Raw genomic sequence first — 16,318 nt, 5'->3', positions numbered from 1 at the left:
TCCCTGAAGAAGGCTGTCCCCTTCCTTCCTCCCTCTTAATGCTGCAGGCCACTCCACACCACGGCTCCCCTCCCAGCAGAGAGGACAGTGGGGAGAGCTCCAGGACCACTCCCTACATGGGGCCTCATGCTCAGCCCTCAGCCCGTCACCCTTCCAGTCCCATTACTGCTGCTCTTTGCCTTCGCTAGTGTGTTTATACAACATCCAGCTGCCCGCACCCCGGCATCTTCCTGGTGCAGCTGTGCCAGAGAGTGGGGGCAGGGGCTTACCACTCTGTCACTTAACCTGCAGATGGGAAAAGCGTCTGTCTACACTACAGGGAGAACCACAGGCCTGTATTCCATTCCTAACGGCCCCTCCCTCTTTGCCTTGACCATGCCCCCTCCTCCTCCTGCTGCACCACGCCGCAGGGCCACTCTTTGAGACAGAACTGTACTGTACCGTGCTGGAAAACACCTGCCAAGAACAGCCAGACAAGAGCATTCACACCTCTCATCTGGGAGCACAGCCCAGCCCTCCAAGCCTCCCTCCTCCAGCACATGCCCCTTGGACCAGCCCCCTAATATCCATCATCACCCCAAATTCTCCTCCCCCCTTGCATTCCAGAGCCTGCCCACCCCCAGGATGCCAACCCAGTACACCCCTGCTGAAATCCTCAGCCCCATCTCCACAGGCCTCAGGCCCTTCAACTCTCTTCTCGACAGCCTCCCCAAATCCCAGCCCCCCGAGGCTGCCACCTTCTATCAGCCCTCTTCCCAGACAGCCCCTCTGCCTCCCCTTTCCACCCGCCTCGCACCGGGCTCCTCCATTCTTTCACACCGTCTCAAGGTTGTTGTTCCAAGGACCTTCTCCTCCGCCACTCCCACCATCTGTAGTAACCTCCCGTTTATTTACTCTGCTCCATCTGTTTGCAAGTGCCAGCGGTAACCTCTTGGCTCCGGGGTAATTCCCCTTCCTTTGGCTCTGCCCCACCGCCACCGGCTCGCAGACACTGGGGGACGCTGTTTGCAGCAGACGATACACAAAGGGGCCAGACTGTCCCTTCCACCGCCTAGGGAGGAGACTAGCAAAAAACAGGAACTCTCGGGGCTGGTGCTGTGCAGTCCCTGCCCAGGGCGGCTGCACCCACCTGGCGATGGAGCCCAGACCTGCACGAGTGCCAGATACCCCCGGAAACACTCGGGGGGGTCCTGCCGCCGGACACGCGGAGCTAGAAACTCAGGCGGGATGCCCAGGAAAGGAGCCAGCCGGGGGCGGCGGGACTAGAAAGCCAGGCTAAGTTTGGAGGTCAGCGGACGCTGCCCTCGGCCACCCGCGGCTCTCCAGGAGCTCCCCGAACCCCTGCCCAGCAGCCCGCGGTCCCTGCCGAGCACGGGGCCCCCCCCCCGCGTGTGCCGGGCCGGGGCTTTAGCGCCGCCCGGGCCCGGGCCACGTGCTCGGGGCCAAACAAAAGCGGTGACAAAGGGAGCGGCCGGCGCGCGCCGCCCGCGGGACCGGGGCCGGGGCCGGGGCTGAGCCCCGCGCACACAAAGGCGCCCGCGGGCCCCGCTCCGCCGCCCCGGGGCCAGCAGCGCGGGCGGGCGGAGCCCCCCCTCGCCCCCGCCGGGGCAATGACCCCGGGAGGGGCCCGCTCGGCCCTACCTGCGCCTCGGTCCCGCGGGGGCTCCGCTCGCGCCGCCCCGGCCTCTGGCCCTTTAAGACCCGACGGGGAGCGGCGGCCGGGGCGTTTGATTCACAACATTCGGGGGCCGCGGCCGCGCGCGCGCTCCCGGGCGGGGCACGTGACCGGGCGCGTCACACTCCACCGCCATCTTGCACGGGGGGGAGGGGGCGAACTCCTCCCCCCCACGCGGGGCACCCGGGTACGGCGTAACCAGGGGCAGCGGGTATCCTAGCAACTGTCACCACGCAGCGCGGGATGGGGCCTAGCAACCAGCCTGGGCCCCGCCCCATTGGGGCACCCCGGGAGCCCCCCCCCCCCCGGCGCGGTTAGTGACCCAGGGCGCTGCCAGGAGGACGCAGGCTGCCCTGGGGCACCGGGCCAGGCCCGGGCGGGAGGGAGCTGCGCCTTGCCGGGGTAACCGTCACATCATCCCACCGCGGGTCTTCCCCAGAGATGAATCCCAACTACCCCTGCGCCAACCCCACTTAGCCCCAAGAATCGCCGCACCCCACACCGGCACAGCACCCAAGAGCAGCAGGGGAATGCCAAGCCCTGGCTCAGGCTAACACGGCCCCTTCCTGGGCTGCCCTCGTGCCCAGACCCCTCACGGAGCGAGCCAGCGATGGAGCTGCAGCTGGCACTGACGGTTCAGGGAGGCTTCAGGCAGGATATTAGACTTTTTTTCTGTTTAATGTGTATGTTCATCGTTTCTGCATCAGGCTTTTCAGCCAAAGGCAGCGAGTTTTCATTTTAACCGGTCTGTCAGCTTCTTAGAATACAGTCCTTTCTAAAAATGAGTTCAGAGTACCTTGAGAACATACACATGTCCCCATGTCCCCCTGCCAATATGTAGTTTCACAACCATCTTTTCCTTTTTAGTTGTGTGAAAAAGCCACAAATGGGGGCCTGAGTGCATTGAAACTCATTATGCACCAAGTGCTGTTAAACACAGAGTAAACAAACCATTAAAAAAAATAAAATAAATCCCCCCTCTACTCTCCAGTGTCACTCGACACAATAGTTACAGATGCAGACAGAAGTGTTTGAACTGATGGTACCACTAACACTGACCATTTACATTTTTTGGCAACAGAAAAGCCCAATTGTCATTTGGAAAGGCTTGTGGCTTTACATGGGAACAATCAGGGAGCACAGAACCCTACAAATGTACAGGTATTGCACCAGAAGCAAACTGAGGAAGCCCTGCGGTTTGTGCCTAGAGCCCAGCAGAGCACGCCAAGAGGTTATGCTACTGACTGTCCACTGATCCTCTGGAAACTCACTTAGCTGCAAGAGTCACACCACGTAAATGGTTAAGTACCAAATGCTGTGTCCAAACTAAACCTCCCTACTAATATAGAGGCATTTAATGGACACACAGAAAGTCCCAGTGAAGAAAGAGAGCCAGCTTACAGCTGTGATGCAATGGGAGGACTCATCTACAGTCACAAAAGCATCCCTGTAAAGTAGAACAAGGCAAAGGGTTTGTGGAGCTAGAGAATGGGTAGTGCCATCACTCTAAAAGAAACACTCCAATGGTTACAACATTTTAACTAGTCAGAAATCCAGCAAGCGAATCAACATAGGTGGCCAGGTCACTACTGATATCACAATCCCATCAACACTGCACAGTCCAGAATTCACTCGAGACGAGCTAGGTTTCAAAACCAGCGAAAATATCTGAGTGGTTCCAATTCCGGATCAAGACAAACTTACGAAAACATGATGGAGACCACATACCTGAGACACCTCGGGCTCTCTGTCACTGGGCCCTGTCCAAGCCTCCTACGGCACGTAGTGTCATTGCTCAGTATCCCCACCATCTACATGCATCATTCACACCAACTGAACCCCAGCAAACAACATTCATGACAGACACACAGCTGGGAAGGGTCAAGGGACAGTTCAAGTACCATTACTCTTGGGGCAGGCACCCCAAGAATCATACATAACATTGCCCCTGCCAGCCATGCTACCTTCCAATCAGCAGCTTCAGTCTAAACTGGGTACTCACTTGCAGAGTCAGAGAACATATGTTCCCACCCCTCCCATGGGAGCTTCATTACTGAAGTGAATTTAGTGCTGATTGAAGGTACCCGAGTGGCAGCTGTAGACAGCCAAGGCCTCTAGCTGATCTCCAGGGCAGGTGCGAGCAACAGGCATGCAAGCTTTGCATGTATTCACCAACATACTTCGCCGTGCCCTGGAGGTCAAGGGAGGTCAGCCTCTGTGCTTCCATTCTATCCCTGGCCTCCGTGCCAAGGCTGCCACTTTGCAATGTGGAGATCTGCTCAGCAGGGAGTGGGGTCCTCAGCCTATTTCACCTCAGCCCAAGGATCAAAAGGCAGTAGGGTGACCAGATGTCCTGATTTTATAGGGACAGTCCCGATATTTGGGGCTTTTTCCTATATAGGCTCCTATTACCCCCACCCCTGTCCCGATTTTTCACACTTGCTATCTGGTCACCCTAGAAGGCAGCAACTTTTGGTCAGCACTGAGCTGGGCTAGGAGAAATTCCAACACTAGTCTCCTTCCCCATCCTTCTTTATTTAATCTGACCCACACCCTGCTTGTAAGTCTGTGACTTGCCCCAAGACGCAGCATTCCCACAGGCTGTGCTCACGACAGCACACCGCAGCCTTTGGGAGCTCACTGTGCCATTCCTACCATGCTGCGGTCGTGCATGCTGACGCTTCCTCCAAGGAGACGTCACAGGCGCTCATTGGCTGCTTTGCAGCGTGAGTAAATACACAGCCCATCCTCTCCCTGGTCGCCTAAATCCAAACCTCCCTGAGTCCAGCCTCTTTAAGACACCACCTGCTGCTGCAGACGTGTGCCGCTTCCCGTGACCCAGAGACAGGTCAGGTCTGTAGTGGGATTCGATTGGGTGGATTCAAGTGGCTCAATGCATCTCCCTGAAGAATTCTTGTCCCGGAGCCTCCCCCACGCCTCCCAGCTGCTAACAATTTTTGTTCAGGATCATTTTGGTGTATTCTCCAGGAGCAGGGGGTGAGGGAGAGACGGACCCTCAGCAGCCCACAGCCAGGCTCGGAAACTGCTCGTCCAGAAAGCAAAGCAATCAGCTACTCAAGCCCATAAATCCTTCCAGGTCTGTCTACACTGCACTTAACTACCCATGGCTGGCCCGTGCCACCTCACTCGGGATTGTGGGGCTTGGGTTAAGGGGTTGCTTAACTGTGGTGTAAACGTTCAAGTCTCAGACCCTACCGGGGTCCCTGAGCCCAAATGTCTACACTGCAGTTGAACAGCCCCAAGCCCCATGGGCCCAAGTCAGCTGACAAAGGCCAGCCACGAGTTCTTACCTGCAGTGTAGACGTACTCCTAGAGCGCACGAGACAGAGATGTTCTTTCTATCCCGAGCTCCAGGAGCTGCAGTAATGCAGCCATGCTTAGCTGCCCCAGGATAAGCCACTTCCCCCCAGGTGCTCCCTCTCCACTCAGGTTGGTGCAGTGCACTTCCCTGACAGTACAGGCAGGATGCCTCGGCTTTGACTGCCCACCTCCCACTCACCCCCAACTGACAGCTGCAGCAGTACTCACAGGACAGACATTAATATGAAGGAAAAACACCACAAGCTCCCCACACACACAAACACACATTCTCTTTCTTCACTTGCCCCAAGGTCACCATATCCCTGTGGCCTGGGATTTCATGTCCCCAGAAAGTCAGACACTGCAGCAGCCAGCTCTGACCTGGGTACTCGCACAGCAAGGGGAACCCCTTGTTCTCCAAATCCCCCCCAGCCATATTTCAGGAGAGTCCATGCATGCAAGTCCACAGAGCCATTCTGCTTCTGCCGACAGAGTTTTATTTGATTTGAACATACCATGGACTATGCTGCCCCGAGGTTGCTCCAGCAAACAATTCCCCTTCCCAGTGTCTGCGAAGGGCTGGGAGAGGTCTCCTCCCCCCTTGCCATGACAGGGCTTCACATCACAGCAACCTTCTTCCTAGGGAATTCCCTACGCTGTGCAGCCCCGGAGCCTGTTCTCATTTACACCAGGGGCCACCACCAGCTGCTGAAACAGCCCAGCACCTCACAAGGTGGCAAAACACCCCCTTTGTTACCCTCCCTGCCAAGGAGGCACAGCACAGAATCGGGCCCCACTGCCATGTTCTAGAGCAGTGGTTTTCAAACTGCAGGTCGTGACCCAATACTGGGTCGTGGAATGTCAGGCACTGGGTCAGTACTGCTGACCGGGCCGTTAAAAGTCCCGTCGGCGGTGTTACCCAGCTAAGGCAGGCTAGTGCCCAAGGCCGGCTCCAGGCACCAGCACAGCAAGCAGGTGCTTGAGGTGGCCCGTCCAGCTCCTCGGCAGCAATTCAACAGCGGGTCCCTCAGTCCCTCAGAGGGAAGGACCTGCCGCCGAAGTGCCACCGAAGAAGAAAGCAGCACAGTGCCGCCGATTGCAGCTTCTCTCCCCGACCCCGCCACTTGGGGCAGCAAAAGCCCTGGAGCCGGCCCTGCTAGTGCCTATCTGTTCTGAAACCACGCTGCGACCCGGAAGCAGCCAGCAACAGGTCCGGCTCCCAGGCGGGGAGACCACGGGGCTCCACATGCTGCCCCTGCCCTGAGCACCGGCTCTGCATTCCCATTGACCTGCAGGTGAGAGATGCATGGAGCCACTTGCGTACCTCTGCCTGGGAGCCAGACCTGCTGCTGGCCACTTCTGGGGCGCAGCGTGGTTCGCGGTGCAGGACAGGCAGGAAGCCTGCCTCTGCACCCTGGCTGTGCCACTGACCAGGAGCCACCTGAGGTAAGCCCGTGCCCCAATTCCCTGCCCCAGCCCTGAGCCCCCCCTAAACCCAGAGCCCCTTTGTGCACCCCAAGCCCTTATCCCCAGCCCAACCCCAGTCCAGAGCCCTGACCCGCTCCCACACCACAACTCCCTGACCCAGACCAGAGCTCCCTCCCACACCCTGAACTCCTCATTCCCAGCTCCACCCCACAGCCCTCACCCCTATACCGCAACCCTCTGCCCCAACCCTGAGCATCTCCCACACCCAAACCCCTCATCCCCCCTCCACTGGGTCGCAGGCATCAACAATTTTCTTCAGCTTGGTCCCAGAAGAAAGTTTGAAAACCACTGCTCTACAGTTCTGTGTGTCCATGTACCCTCCCTTTGACTCTAGCCTGGACATTAACCCCCAAGCAACAGAAAGGACAAATGCTTTTCCCTATCACCCCCTCCGAGGCACTTCAGAGTGAGCGGTTTTGGGGCAACGAGCTGGATCTCAGACCCCGCTCACAACAGAGTCCCCAAGACAGTGTCACTGGCTGGGCTGGACTGTACACATCCGTCTGGCTCTCATGGTGTTTGCAAGGCACCCGTGGGCTAGTGCCTAGGAAGTAAAATGAGGCTCAGGAGTCTAGTCTCACTGTACAAGCAGAGAAACCCCAAGAGGCAGAACTGCATCAGTGGTGAAAAGTAATTTTGTTACAAGTGGAAACACTGCGTAGCCACGCAGGGGCTAGAAACAAAGTGAGGAAGTTGGTTTGGGGATTTTTTAAGCATGGAGCCTTTCCTTTGATGCTGTCCCTTTAAAGGGACACAGACAACTGGAAATCTAATCATTTCCAAAAATGAGCTGACAGTGCTTCCACAGGAGACACCTGCCTGACAAGATCTGGGATTTTCAGAAACTACTACTCCTTCTGCCCCAAATTTTCATTTGCACTTTGCTGAGAGCGCTGCACACGAACAGCCGGCTCTAAGGGACACGTGATAACACTAGGCACAAAGTGCTGTCATGCACCCAGGAACCTCCCCGACACAGCAGAGAAGTAGGGTTGTTCCTGTGCTCGGTTACAGCCCCCTCGGGTACTGCCTGCACCAGTAACAGGGCACGTGTGAGAGCTAACGGTGCCCCTATTGCAACAATTACTGCACAGCTGGCAACAGATACACTCAGGGCACCAGAGCCGTCCAGCCCTAGTTACAGCTCCTGCCAAAGGACCTCAATTGTCAGCCACGTTCCCCGCAGCGCTGCCAGCAAGAGCAAAGCACTTCAGATGCTCCGAGCCAAAAGCAAACATGACCAGACAGCCAGATCCAGGAGGGCAGGGAAAATGTACGTGCTGGAGGCAGGGGGCAGAGATGGGCTGGCACACAGGTCCTGGCTGCAATGCTAAGTGGGGATCAGGGTTTGGTTCCTCATTTCCCTCAGCTGGTTGGTCTCTCTGTCTCATCCAGGTCACCACGATGCAGGGCTTCAAGCAGCGCTCCCTGCAGATTGGGCCCACCCCCCAGGATACACACGTATCCGAGTCAAAAGTTCACACAGCATTTTACTGCTGTGAGCCCTGCATCGCTTAGAGAGAGTCTGTGCCTCCTGGCTGATCACTGAGCTCTAGGAAATGGCACCTGTGCAAACCCACCAAGAGCCCCAGGTGCGAGAGGGAGGCAGGGCTTGGACTGCAGATGCTTTACTCATCGGGACAGCGTACACGGTGGAGAGTCCGGACTGAGTTTGCAGGGCTGGCAGTTTGCAAAATTTGCCCTGGTGAACTGAGCACATTTGCTTTAGAAATCATTAGCACTCAACCATGGAACCCCGCTCCTGTCCTCCCTCCAGCCGAGACAGGCTTTGCAGAGCAGGACCATGCCGCAAGGAGAGCCTCGTGGATCTGAGCTGCCATGGCTGAGCCACTGCTGTAGAACAGAGTCTGTGAGTGGCAGAGGTCACCGCGGGTTTACGCGGGGCAAATACCCTGCGCATTGAGAGCGCTACGCGGATGTGGGCGTTTTCTTTAGAAAAAAACTGGAAATTCCAGATTAGAGCAACACCTAATCCCTCCCCTCCTCTTGCCCCCCCAAAACCCACCACACCCACTTTTCAAGGCACAGAAATGCCAACGCAGGGTGCCGTGGGTGACCCCCTAACTTCCTAGCATGAGCCAGCACCTCACAACCAGCCTCATTCCCCAAACACAAGCCAGCTGCGGATTCCCACTGCCGCAGCACGATTCCAGCCCATGAGGCCCTAGAGAGCCAGGCCTTTGCAAGCTCCAGAACGACAGGAAACAATTCCCCTCTCCTCAAAGAAATAACGCGCGCCAACTGGCACCCAGCTAGCGGGTCTCTGCGCAAGGCGGGGATCCCGTGATCGTGACTGGTCACAGACAGACATCTCTAAATGCTCTCATGTGCGAGACTCCACCCAAACAGCACAGGAACACTGGCTTCTCCACACTGCAGGGCACCCTGAGGCCAGGTCAGCAGCAGAGATCAGGCGTTTGAGTCCAGCCAGCCAAGGGGCAAAACTGAAGTTTTAGGAAACCCCTTTATTGGAAAAGTCAGAACTCCACTTTTCTAGAGCCCGGCTAGCTCAGCTGCACTGGGCTGCTTTTCCTTCCCACTCTAGCCAGCCCCCGTGGGCCAGTCAGATCCTAGCTGAATTAGGAGCACGTCCCATATTGGCTTTTTAACAACAGGTGATTCTGCCTTAATCACAGCGCGACTCCCACAGCCGCCAAGCGCTGCTCAGACCAGCCCAACAGCGCCATGCACCTGCAGGAAGAGCCCTCACCCTGCCTGGCCATCACTGCTGCATTCCTCCACCAGGGGTCATTCGATTCCCCTAAACTCTTCCATTTCAAACAAAACTCCTTTGCCCCCATTGCATTAGCTGGCTCTGGGCTTCCCAGCCCAATCAGTTCCGCAGCACAGAGCCCACGGCCCACCCAGGCAAAGCCACACTCTTCCCCCTCACAGAGGTGGCAACGTCCACTGCACAAATCAATGGGGATTTTAAAAACCTCTTTCCCCTTTATTTGTTCCATGTGCTCCATGAATGGGAGCCACAAACCAGGGCAGTCAGAGGCAGCAGGTTTTACTGCTCCAGGGACCAGCGCTGCTTTGCAAGTCAGATGTAGTGGCTGCCATGAGCCGAGGACACACCGTTTATGCTCCAACGCAGGGAGCACCAGCACACACAGCACCCAGCAGCATTCGCATGGGGCCCTGGAGCGCTGAAGGGCACTGCTGGGGAATGACCAGGTCTGGCTGGCTCACCAGAGGCTGCTGCTAAAGCCCACTGCAAACACCAGGTGGGGAATCTAGGCATCAGCCCAATGCTGCACTGGGTAGGAAAGGCACCCGCCTGCCTCAGCTGGATGCTGCTCTAACCTCATTGTGCAAGAAACGGAAGGGACTCAGCTTGCAAACCTAAGAGCACAGCTGCACCATTTCCTGCTGTTCCCCAGAGCTCTGCATCGGCCCTGCCGTGTGAGGCCTCTCCCTGTGTGAGCACGCCTCTCAGTGCCAGAACCGCACTCACTGCTCCCTGGCAATCTTGCCTTCATTACAGCCGGGGAGCTCCTGGCTCCCGCCAGCAGGTGGAGGGAGCCTGTGGAGCAGACCCGTGTGGAGAGCGCCCCATGGAAAGGGTTCAGCTCTGCTGGACTTGAGCGCAGGTGCTCTCAATGGTGGAGAGCAGCTCAGAGCTCCTAACGGCTTCACACTGTCCACGGACCTTAGTGACTGCAGGCTCCTGGCACGTCTGGGGGACGGGCACTGTCCCAGTCACCTGTCCCAGCAGGCTGGCGTGTAGCCACCTCCTCTGGGACCTCAGGACAGCTGCAGACGCTTTTTCCTTCACAATCCCAAAGCCACCATGACTGCCGAGATAGCCCAAAGGAAACCATGCCACCGCCCATTTCCCACCCAGCCCCAAGCACTCAAGAGCAGCGCCAGCATCCAGAGCGGCAGATTCCACTCAGCCCACAAACCCATACGCCTTTGTTTTTTCCACTCCCTTGGCTCCCGACTGACTCCGCTTCCCCCAGACCAGCAGCCCTTTCATTAAGTCAGTTCCAACAGGAGACCTTTGTGGTTTTGCTCAGCCATGCTGAGCACTAGCTCCGAGTTCTCCGTGTGGCTGTATTGATACCAGACCCAGCCACCGCACTGCACCACCTCCAAGATCAGGGCACAAGCTCCTGGGGAAGCAAAAGGGCCTCACCAATATTCAGAGGCTGCCCATGCGTAGGGCTGTCCTGGAGTCTCCTGGAATTAAAGATTAATCTTTAATGAAGGATTATATCATGTAATGAAACCTCCAGGAATACATCCAACCAAAATTGACAACCCTACCCACCTGCTTTGAGGCAGTAACAAAATAAGAGACCCAGGGGTTTCTGCCTTGGGGTCAGCCCAGCCCTGCAGTTTCTAGCTCCATGCCCTGGTGCTTTGCTCTGACCGGATGCAGAATATCCAAACAAGGGAAACAGGGGTGGGGCCAGGCACCCTTAAGCCAGACAACAGCTGCCAGCCACCTAAGCCCCAAAGAGCTCACTGGCCCGGGTCACCTTCGTGCTCCATTCAAATGGCAGAGATCACCAGAGGGCCAGTCAGAGCCAGTCCTGGCAGTGCTCTGTGCCAGGTGGGCACCCGCCACTAGGATCCTACTCATTTCACATAGGTCCCCGAGCAGGTGGGGATCACCACTGGTCATTGCTGCTCTGGGCTGGATTAGGGTTTGGAGAGAAAGTCACCAGTGCCCCCAGCAGGGGAACAAGTCGCTCACAAGAACCCCCCGCCTGCACGGCGCCCTCCTGGACTCACCCCAGGAGAGACTCCTGCACCGATCCCACTGGAAGCACCACCTGAGGGCGTGCACTCCCCCTTGGAAAAAGGATTCGAAGCGGGGCCAGAATTAATCTAAAAGCCCAAATCCTACCCCAAGAGACTTGGCTGCACAGAGGGCAGCTTCCCACGGCAAGGCTGGCTGCAAAGCAAACACCCAAAGGTGACAAACAAGGGCACCTCAACCAGCTTGCTGTATTAGGCATATTTTTAGACACCACTATGAAGCCAGTCTTATTATTTTCATTGCAATGTGCATAATTACCCACAAGGCACTGCAGTGGCATAAGAAACCAGCTCGCTCTCCCTCTGACAAGAGCTAGTAAAGGGCAGGCCTGCACCAATTCTGTGCTCCTAGTATCCTGGCAAGGAGGGGTGCAGAGTGTGACTCACAGGGACCACGAGTTGCTCCTCTCGAGCTCATCCTCATCCAGGGAGCCTGGTGTCCTGAAACCAGGCTGCATTCCTCCCCGGGATGAGGTGCCACCGTTCAGCCTGAGAGACGGACACCCTGCGGCGACTCAGAGGACAGGGGTAGTTTGACCTGCTCCTCTTCTCTTGGGTCAGTGCTCGTGGGCCGCCCAGGAGTCAATCTGTAGGGCAGGCTGGGAGTGAGTCGCAGGCACAGACAGGCGTGAGAGGAGGGAGCGTCAGGCAGCGAGGTTGGCACCATTACCACAGCAACTTGGGACACCACCAGAGACAGAACCCAGGAGGTGGCCATGGAGGTGTGGCCATCACATTAGCAGCTCTGGCTTTGGGCTGATTGCGGGGAGAGTCAGGCAGCCTGAGATCCCCGCAGCGCGTCCCAACGAGCATTTCAGCTGCCAGAGTGGAGAGGAAGATTCGGATTATCAGGATGTGGCGGAGGAAGGAGCCGGGGGAGTGTGACGATTCCTTCGGCCTGGGGAGGGCAGCGCTGCCCATAACGGAGGGGACAGGGCAGAGCGACTGGCAAGAACAACACAGCACTTCTGCTCTGGCATCGTTTAGCTCATGCTGGTGACCAAGTTTAGCCAGTGGAATTTCCACTTCTAGAAAAAAACAGCCAGAAGGATTTACTCTGGGCCAGGGTCGCTGGAATCCAGTGCTCACTGACCAGGTCTCTAAACACGCCGTTAGCCTTGTATTTAATAAGCTAACGACCTACAGAGACCACTTCTTCCCTCGCCCCCCATGAGTCCCTAGGTGTGAACAGGGCTTTTCAGAAACCCCAGGACACCGCATACAAGTAATCCGAGAATTAGCGCTGAGTGCTGGCTGCAAAGTGGGTTATATTCCCTGGCAGGCTAGAGAACAATTGCCAGGCAGTTTTTCTATTGCTTTCCATGTATTTTTTTGCAAGCTTCACTGCTAGGGGCAACGCTTGCCAGGCGCTTAGAATCAAGCTCTCCCCACTCCCCCTCCATCATGTCTGATCCTTCTCCATTTTCCTGGGGTTTGAGTGGAGCTGAAAATTAGTAACTTCAGTAGAGAGAGCAAGTCCCCCAGCTCTGGGGTGAGAGCTCTTAGCTGACTGCTCCTGTTGAACCAGAGGAGGGAGCTCTGTCTTTTAGTAGGTTCTGTACAAAGTGTCCTTTCAATTCCTCAGGGACAGAATAGCTGGGATTCGGGGTTCGGAGACCCTTCCATCAGCTGAGAACCAGTTTTCAAAGGGAAAGGCCAGGCCGCCTCAAGCCTACAGATGGGGAGTACGACAGTGGGCAGTCCTGTCGCCTAGCAGGGTGACCAGGCGAATAAGCGAACACGGCTGAGCACTGCCTGGCCAACCACAGCCTGGCTCAGCAGCGTGACGGAGGCTAGCTAAGACCAGATCCGTAACTGGAAACGCAGCCCCTCTCGCACAGAACCCTTTCAAGCACATGTCTGGAGCGTGCATCCTACTCAACCCTGCTACCAGCTCTGCAGCATCCCCCCGCCCACCCCCGGCAGGGAGGCTTCCCAGTCACACGAGTGGACCCCACCCTGGGAGAAACGTCATCTCAGGTGCAGGGTTTACAACGGCCTGCAGTCGGCAGTTCACCGTCCCCTGTCCTAGCCCAGGCTTTGTCAGGAGCTGTACGGATCACTGCAGCTACTTCTCCCAGGAGCCTGGCTTAAGAGATGATGTCATACGGGAATGAATAAAAAGTCCAATTTAGGTCTACAATGCAGAGCTGCCGCCTGATGAGACTAAATCCCTACATGCAACGTGCCTACAGCGATGCAGGCCAGCCCTCTCGGAGCAAGGTTTTGCACTCTGGTCCTAAGGCCTGCACATTACAGAAGAAGACGGCTATGACCAAGCACCATGCAAGCTGCCAACACTGCCCACCCCTGGCTGGGCAGAGTTTGGGTCCCCTGTGCAGTATTCAAGGCCCCCCCAAAATGACCCCCACAGAGCTTCCTGTACGCAGGGCAGCACAGACTAGGGACCTTGTGATGCCAGGCTGGTAACGGGGGAGGTGCTCTGATACCAGGGTGATGGTGCCAGGACAAAACCTGAAGTCAGAACCTTCCCCTGCAGCACTCGGAATCCCCAAGCTGCGGCCCCGCGGGCCAGAGAAATCATGAGCAAGAGTGACTGGCCCCAATGTCTAGGCAGAGCGAAAGGAAAGGACCAAGCAAGGAGCCAAGCTGGGCAGCCCCTCCCAAGGGGAGAGCGACATGAGAGGAAATGTGTTTAAAGAGGCAAACCAGAGCTGTGCTGGCGCATGGTGCCAGGCCAGCAATCCAGGGCAAGGGCCATCTGTCATTAAGACGCTTGTGCAGCACCAGTGCACTGGGGCCGTGATCTGGGTCGGGCCCTTTGGGGCTGCTGCCGTACAAACACCTGATGATAATTCCACCTCCTTTGACCCCACCACTCCAGCTCCAGCTGCCAGCCCCAGAATCACCAGCAGGCCACAGGGGCCCAAGTCAGAATCGCTGCCCCAGGAACGAGCAGCTAGCAGCCCTGGTCTGACAGTCTGCAGCAGGGGCATGCAGCAAGACTCAGCAGATGCTCCCATGTACTGTAGCCCAGCCTGGACTAAGAGCACTTGGGCTAGCTCAACCTGCCATGTGGCTAGTCACCACTTCCCATCTGCCTTTACAGGGGGCCCAGGTAACCAGACTCCACAGAGAGACAGAGTAACCTCCGTGCACCCCCAGCCCCAGGCACTGACTCCCCCTGCTGCCCCTTTGCACTATACCCTGATCTGAACAAAGCCACCCCCCAGGGACCCTGCCCCAACTTCACTCAACCCTGCACAGCAGGGACCTTCCCTGCAACGCCAGCCCCACGGGGGCTAAACCGGCCTGCCTGGGGGCACCTCTCCCCACATCCCAGACAGCAGAAAAGAGATAAATCCATTGATCCACTTTAACCCCAACTCCCCCCACCCCCAAACACACACACACCCCCCATCCCCTTCCTGCCCTCCACGCCCACCACCACAGGCTCGGCCTGTCTGCCAGAAGCTGGGACTGGACAACGGGATGGATCACTCGCCCTGTTCTGTTCATTCCTGCTGGGGCACCTGGCATTGGCCACAGTCAGAGACAGGACACTGGGGTAGATGGACCTTTGGTCTGACCCAGTCTGGCCGTTCTTATGGTCTGACTCCCCGGGGCCCACACCCCCTGCACCAGGCTGTGTGCACACCTACGCGCCTCCCCCCGCACACACACCCACCCTGCACCGACCTAGCCCACCACACCCCCAAACTAACACCCCCTGCACCGGGCTGTATGTACACCTACCCCCCGGCCCACACCCACTACAAGGGGCTGTGTTTGCATCTCCCCCTCCCAGCCCACACCCCCTGCACCAGGCTGTGTGCGCACCTACACGCCTCCCCCCCACAGACACACACATCCTGCACCCGGCTGAGTGTGCACCTACACCCCTGCACCAGGCTGAAGGTACACCTACCCCCCCACCTCCCCAAACTCACACCCCCTGCACCAGGCTGTGTGCACACCTCACCCCCCGGCCCACATCCCTGTGTGTGCACCTACCCGCCCCCCCAAACTCACACCCTCTGCACAGGGCTGTATGCGCACCTCCTCCCCCCCGGCCCACACCCCCTACACGGGGCTGTGTACGCATCTACACACCTCCCCGCGCGCACACACACACCCCCTGCACCAGGCTGAGTGTACACCTAACCCCCTACCCCCTTCAAACCCACACCCCCTGCACCGGGCTGAGTGTACACCTAACCCCCCACCCCCTTCAAACCCACACCCCCTGCACCGGGCTGTGTGCGGACCTCCCCCCCCGGCCCACACTCCCTGCACCAGGCTGTGTGCGCACCTACGCGCCTCCCCCCCAAAACACACACCCTGCACCGGGCTGAATGTGCACCTCCCCCCGGCCCACACCCCTGTGTGTGCACCTCCCCGCCCCCCAGTCCACACCCCCTGCACCGGGCTGCGTGTGCACCTCCCCGGGCTCCCCCCTCTAGAGCCCCTAGGCCCCTGCCAAGCCGCCCCACGCGGGCCAGGGGGCGAGGCCGCCGCCCGGGGTCCCTACCTGCCGCCGGCCGGCCGGGCTCAGCCCGCTCGCATGGCCCGGCCGCTGGAGCCCGCGGGCGCGGTGCAGCTGCCTGGCGCTGGCTCCTCGGGCCCAGTGCTCAGCCCCGCCCCACTGTGTCGCGCCCCCCCCGGGCCGCCGCCCGATGGAACCGGCCGCGCCGCACGCAGGAGCAGCCTCCCCCCGCGGCACGAATGGACCAATCCACTGCCAGCTCCACCAGCGCGGGCAGAGGGGGCAGCTCGGGGAAAGCCAGGGCGAGGCCGTAGCGCGCCTAAAGGCTTCGCCTCAGAATCGACTGGGACCGCTGCCGTAACGTGCCTAAAGGCTGCGCCCCAAAAATCCTGGTCGGTGGAGCCCTGGGCTCGGGGGGAGGGGTAGGCTCCTTTCAGCACCTCGCGGGGCAAGCGACGGGCAACCAGAGCAGGGATGGGCTCTGTCCCAGGTCGCACAATGAGCCCATGATGGAGGCCTGATTTCCAGCCACATTGTACTACGCTGTACTCCCCGCCCAGAATTGGACCTCGAACCCAGGTGTCCGGATGCCC

At 58.3% G+C, this 16,318-nt stretch overlaps 1 protein-coding gene across 2 annotated transcripts in view; it reads right to left on the bottom strand.

Annotated features, from left to right (window-relative positions):
- RNF44 (ring finger protein 44) overlaps positions 1 to 15,806 on the bottom strand; it is a 33,694-nt gene extending 17,888 nt beyond the window's left edge. The window contains exon 1 of one of the 2 annotated variants that reach the window (XM_050961780.1): positions 15,771 to 15,806. The gene's annotated coding sequence lies outside the window, so the exon portion shown is untranslated. Of the gene's footprint in view, positions 1 to 1,641; positions 1,746 to 15,770 lie in introns of those variants that run through there. The other variant, XM_050961779.1, reaches the window with a different exon arrangement.
- Positions 15,807 to 16,318: the final 512 nt, after the last annotated feature.

This window comes from Gopherus flavomarginatus, chromosome 7, assembly GCF_025201925.1.
Source record: "Gopherus flavomarginatus isolate rGopFla2 chromosome 7, rGopFla2.mat.asm, whole genome shotgun sequence".
Lineage (NCBI taxonomy): Eukaryota > Metazoa > Chordata > Testudines > Testudinidae > Gopherus > Gopherus flavomarginatus.
Note: the sequence above shows the minus strand (reverse complement) of the source record. Positions and strands in the feature narration are given on the sequence as shown.